This window comes from Labeo rohita, chromosome 25, assembly GCF_022985175.1.
Source record: "Labeo rohita strain BAU-BD-2019 chromosome 25, IGBB_LRoh.1.0, whole genome shotgun sequence".
Lineage (NCBI taxonomy): Eukaryota > Metazoa > Chordata > Actinopteri > Cypriniformes > Cyprinidae > Labeo > Labeo rohita.
This window is the reverse complement of record NC_066893.1, coordinates 29684038-29690420: the sequence shown is the minus strand read 5'-3', so window position 1 is coordinate 29690420 and position 6383 is coordinate 29684038. Positions and strand designations below refer to the sequence as shown.

The 6383-nt window shown below is 32.8% G+C and overlaps 1 long non-coding RNA gene across 1 annotated transcript; it reads right to left on the bottom strand.

The window, feature by feature from the left end:
* Positions 1 to 1623: 1623 nt before the first annotated feature.
* LOC127156731 (uncharacterized) lies at positions 1624 to 4198 on the bottom strand. The gene is made up of 4 exons (XR_007825782.1): positions 4155 to 4198; positions 3965 to 4059; positions 3771 to 3866; positions 1624 to 2410 (listed from the first exon to the last, which is right to left on the bottom strand). It is a non-coding gene; the product is annotated as an uncharacterized LOC127156731 (long non-coding RNA).
* Positions 4199 to 6383: the final 2185 nt, after the last annotated feature.

Sequence of the window (6383 nt, the reverse complement as noted above, 5' to 3'; positions counted from 1 at the left end):
AAACCTACAAAAATATGAAATGTATTTATTTGACACCAAAGCCCTGACACTATTTTCAAGCTGTTTTATATGAACAGAAAATGTTGTTATTTGACACAAACTGCTTGCAATTGCTGACTGGTATCTGAACTTAATACTAATTAATATAAAATGAATCTGACGGCAAATCCACGAGATCGCTAACAAATAAGATAGAACCACAAAGAAACATATAAAAATATGAAATTTATTTTTCAGCTTTTTTCAAGTTTTTTTTATATTAACAGAAAATGTTTTTATTTGACAAAAACTGCTTCCGATTGCTGACTGGTATCTGAAGTTAATATTTATTAATATAAAATGTATCTGAGGCCAAATCCACGAGATCGCTAACAAGTATGATTGAACCCTACAGAAATATGCAAAAATATTAAATTTATTTTTTCAACTTTTTTCAAGTTTTTTTATGTTAACAGAAAATGTTTTATTTGACACAAACTGCTTGCGATTGCTGACTGGCATCTGAAGTTAATGATTATTAATATAAAACGTATCTGACGCTAAATCCACGAGATCGCTAACAAGTATGATCGAACTGTACAGAAATATGCAAAAATATTAAATGTATTTTTTCAGGTTTTTTCAAGTTATTTTATATTGAACGGAAAATGTTTTTATTTGACAAAAACTGCTTGTGATTGCTGACTGGCATCTGAAGTTAATATTTATTAATATAAAATGTATCTGAGGCCAAATCCACGAGATCGCTAACAAGTATGATTGAACCCTACAGAAATATGCAACAATATTAAATTTATTTTTCCAACTTTTTTCAAGCTTTTTTATATTAACAGAAAATGTTTTTATTTGACCAAAACTGCTTGCGATTGCTGACTGGCATCTGAAGTTAATATTTATTAATATAAAATGTATCTGACGACAAATCCAGGAGATCGCTAACAACTATAGAAATATACAAAAATGTTAAATGTATTTTTTCAACTTTTTTTAAGTTGCTTTATTTTGAACGTAAAATGTTTTAATTTGACACAAACTGCTTGCGATTGCTGACTGGTATCTGAAGTTAATATTGATTAAAATGTATCTGACGCCAAATCCACGAGATCGCAAACAAGTATGATCTAAACGAACAAAAATATGAAATGTATTTATTTGACACGAGCGCCCTGACACTATTTTCAAGCTGTTTTATATAAACAGAAAATGTTTTTATTTGACACAAACTGCTTGCTATTGCTGACTGGCATCTGAAGTTAATATTTATTAATATAAAATGTATCTGACAACAAATCCATGAGATATGCAAAAATATTACATTTATTTTTTCAACTTTTTTCAAGTTTTTTTATATTAACAGAAAATGTTTTATTTGACACAAACTGCTTGCGATTGCTGACTGGTATCTAAAGTTAATATTTATTAATATAAAATGTATCTGACGACAAATCCACACTGTAAAAAAAAAAAGTTGAGTCAACTTAAAATAATAAGGCAACTTATCGCAAGCGCTTCTTTGAGTAAACTCTACAAACAGGGACAGAAGTCCACCCAACTTAAAAGATTACATTAAGGTTACAAGTTGACACAACGTAAATAGTCATGTTTACCTAATGAATTACAGAACTAAATATTTTTTGTTTACTCAACACAAATAGGCCTATTATCTATAGGCCTACACTGATTCATTATTTACATAGTCTTAATAAAGAAGAGAACATAACAAGGGTCAAATAACTTTTTTTTTTTTATTTAAACATTTTGTGTCCAATGCACAATATATGCAATGACATAACAGTATCAAGTATTGCCTTTTAACTTCTTAACATTTTACACTAAACTCAATGCATTGCACATACCAATGCATGTTAAAGAAATCCACAAAACAGGTGGTAATTATAACGTACAACGTTAGCTGTCCTGTAGCATGAAGCACATTTGTAAATGTACTTAACATTTTTGGTTGATTTTTAAAGTAAAAGTTCTGTGAGAACTACTATTCTGCATATTTTAACATGAAACCTAAAGGTTTCTTAAAAACAATTTACCATTATATCCAAGAAACCAAAATAACTGGGAACATCTGAGTAAACACAAACCTTACTCAGCAGCTATTAATACAGTGTACTTTTTTCTTGTCAGAACATTAACATCAAAACAGCAATTACACTGATATCCCTGTAATCCAATCTTGACCTAAATCCTTGGATGTACCAATGTCAAAGTTACAAAGTTCGTTGTTAAAGTCTGGGTCTTCAAATTGTAGTGAGAATTCAGATTTCAGCTGTAATGTCTCTTTAAGGAAAGACTTCAAATGGTCCACAGACTCAGGCCTTTCATGCAGCTCCACCCTCCTGATGTTGGTAGGGGAAATGTGAATTCGCAGCAACATGCTCTCTATAGAAGGTGGAACCTAGAATCAAAAGCAGTCAAAATCATTAATTCACTGGGACACATTTATTTTTCATTCTTAAAGGGATAGTTCACCCAAAAAAGAAAATTTGATGTTTATCTGCTTACCCCCAGGGCATCCAAGATGTAGGTGACTTTATTTCTTCAGTAGAACACAAACAAAGATTTTTAATTCAAACCGTTGCAGTCTGGCAGTTAATGGGATCCACGGAGTCAAAAAAACATACACAGACAAAACCAAATTAAACCCTGTGGCTCTTGACGATACATTGAGTTCTTAAGACATCAAACAATCAGTCTGTGCAAGAAAATGAACAGCATTTATTTTTACCTCTGATCCACCGCAATGTCCAACTGCCCTGAGTGTGTTCACAACAGTCGGCGTGTGATGCATCAACGTATAGCAGCGGCATAGCAGACGCATGTGCTAAAATGATCTGCATTTGCATATGCATCACTTGTTGTTTACACAATGCATACAAGATTGTAGGTATGATCGCTTCCATGCATGCGTATGCTATGCCAGAGCACGTTGGCGCGTCACACACTGGCTGTTGTGAACGCACTCAAGACAGTTGACCATTGCGGTGGATCAGAGGTAAAAAATGATATAAATACTGTTCAGTTTCTTACAAAGAACGATTGTTTAGTGTCTTAAGACCTCAATGTATCGTCATGAGCAGCAGGTTTTAATTTGGCTTTGTCTGTATATGTTTTTTTGACTCTCAAAGCCATGGGAGCCATTGACTGCCATTATATGACTGACAGACTGCAACGGTTTAAGTTAAAAATCTTTGTTTGTGTTCTACTGAAGAAACAAATTTACCTACATCTTGGATGCCCTGGGGGTAAGCAGATAAACATCAAATTTTGATTTTTGGATGAACTATCCCTTTAACAGCAATGGTGCAAGCCTAAATGAATATATTCCAGTCTGTGGAATATAGTGTCTGATCAAGAATATAGACAACTGATCTCCTAAGGAGTTAAAAACACTTTTGGAGTCACAAGCACTTTCAAACCAACTTTGTATGCTGTCAGTGGATAGAAGTCATTCAGCATGTCTGGATCAAGAACATGAATGTCACTAAAACTGCTTTCATTTATCTCAAAGGACCTGAAATGTTCAAGATACCAGGCTGACATTTTTTTTTTACAAAGGAATGACACATCTTTGGGGGTCACTACAAAGTTCAGTATTTTAAGTGTTAAAAGTACAAAACTTGCACATCTCAAAACTTGAGATGTGCACAACCTTCTTGTACTTTTAAAGTAATTGCAGGACGATATCTACATTTTGTAAACTCATATTACATGACAAATAAAACACAGTAGATTAAAAAAAATATATATCTACATACCAGTGATTTTAAAGGAAAATTTGTTCAGGCACGACAGCACTCCTTCGCATCGGCTTTGAAAAGCAACACAAAGTGCATGACGACATCATAAACAACCTGCGAAACAGATTAGGCCGTCAGTTTGAAAAGAGCACAACGTTGATTATGGCAAACAGAATACAGTCGATTAAATAAAAAAACAGATAACTACTTACCAGTTATTTTATAGTACAGCTAGATTGATTAGGCACGACACCATCCTTCCTTCAGCACTGGCAAGCACTTAAAAGTGCGCGAAAACAGAAACACACTACGAAATAGACTAGGCTGTAAGTTTGGGAAGAGCAGGTTCATTTTACATGGTAAATAAAATACAGTGGATCATAAAAAATGATAACTACATACCAGTGATTTTAAAGGAAATCTGTACTGATCCGGCACGACACCACTCCTGCTTCACAGCTTTGAAAAGCACTACAAAGTGCACGACATAAGAAACACGCTGCAAAATAGATTAGCCGTCAGTTTGAGAAGAGCACAACGTTAATTATACTCGGCAAATACGATGCAGTTGAGTATAAAAAATGATTAATACATACCAGGCATGACACGACTCCTCATCAGCATCAACTTTTTAAAATCTGCGTCACAGCCAAAGTACACGAAGTCTTAAAGTGCGCATGCGTTTAAGGTTCAAACTGCGCACGCGCTAACAAAAAACGTTAGATTCAATGAAAACTTAAACGTCTTAGTTAGATCAACAAAATATTGCATGTTTATAACATTTGAGGAACAAATTTGTTGAGTCAACTTAGTATAATGCATGAACACTTCCAATGAAAATATCACGGTTTAATTGACTGTTTTATGTTTATTAGGATGACTTTTTGAAAGCTGGCTTTTTTACAGTGCACGAGATCGCTACCAACTACGATATAGAAATATACAAAAATATGAAATGTATTTTTTAACTTTTTTTTAAGTTACTTTATATTGAACGAAAAATGTTTTTATTTGACAAAAACTGCTTGTGATTGCTGACTGGCATCTGAAGTTAATGATTATTAATATAAAACGCCTATCTGACGCTAAATCCAGGAGATCGCTAACAGGTATGATCAAACTGTACAGAGATATGCAAAAATATGAAATGTATTTTTTCAGCTTTTTTCAAGTTATTTTATATGAACAGAAAATGTTTTCATTTGACAAAAACCGCTTGTGATTGCTGACTGGCATCTGAAGTTAATATTTATTAATATAAAATGTATCTGAGGCCAAATCCACGAGATCGCTAACAAGTATGATCTAAACCTAGAAAAATATGAAATGTATTTATTTGACACCAAAGCCCTGACACTATTTTCAAGCTGTTTTATATGAACAGAAAATGTTGTTATTTGACACAAACTGCTTGCAATTGCTGACTGGTATCTGAACTTAATACTAATTAATATAAAATGAATCTGACGACAAATCCACGAGATCGCTAACAACTACGATATAGAAATATACAAAAATGTGAAATGTATTTTTTAACTTTTTTTAAGTTACTTTATATTGAACGGAAAATGTTTTTATTTGACAAAAACTGCTTGCAATTGCTGACTGGCATCTGAAGTTAATGATTATTAATATAAAACGCCTATCTGACGCTAAATCCACTAGATCCTAACAGGTATGATCAAACTGTACAGAAATATGCAAAAATATGAAATGTATTTTTTCAGCTTTTTTCAAGTTATTTTATATTGAACAGAAAATGTTTTAATTTGACACAAACTGCTTGCGATTGCTGACTGGCATCTGAACTTAATACTAATTAATATAAAATGAATCTGACGGCAAATCCACGAGATCGCTAACAAGTAAGATGCAACCAAAAAGAAACATCTAAAAATATGAAATTTATTTTTCAGCTTTTTTTCAAGTTATTTTATATTAACAGAAAATGTTTTTATTTGACAAAAACTGCTTGCGATTGCTGACTTGCATCTGAAGTTGATGATTATTAATATAAAACGTATCTGACGCCAAATCCAGGAGATCGCTAACAAGTATGATTGAACCCTACAGAAATATGCAACAATATTAAATTTATTTTTCCAACTTTTTTCAAGCTTTTTTGTATTAACAGAAAATGTTTTTATTTGACCAAAACTGCTTGCGATTGCTGACTGGCATCTGAAGTTAATATTTATTAATATAAAATGTATCTGAGGCCAAATCCACGAGATCGCTAACAACTACGATGGAACCATATAGAAATATACAAAAATATGATATGTATTTTTTCAACTTTTTTTTAAGTTACTTTATATTGAACGGAAAATTATTTTATTTGACAAAAACTGCTTGCGATTGCTGACTGGTATCTGAAGTTAATATTGATTAACATAAAATGTATCTGACGCCAAATCCATGAGATCGCAAACAAGTATGATCTAAACGAACAAAAATATGAAATTTATTTATTTGACACGAACGCCCTGACACTATTTTCAAGCTGTTTTATATGAACAGAAAATGTTTTTATTTGACACAAACTGCTTGCTATTGCTGACTGGCATCTGAAGTTCCATCCATCCATCCATTTTCACCCGCTTATCCGGAACCGGGTCGTGGGGGCAGCAG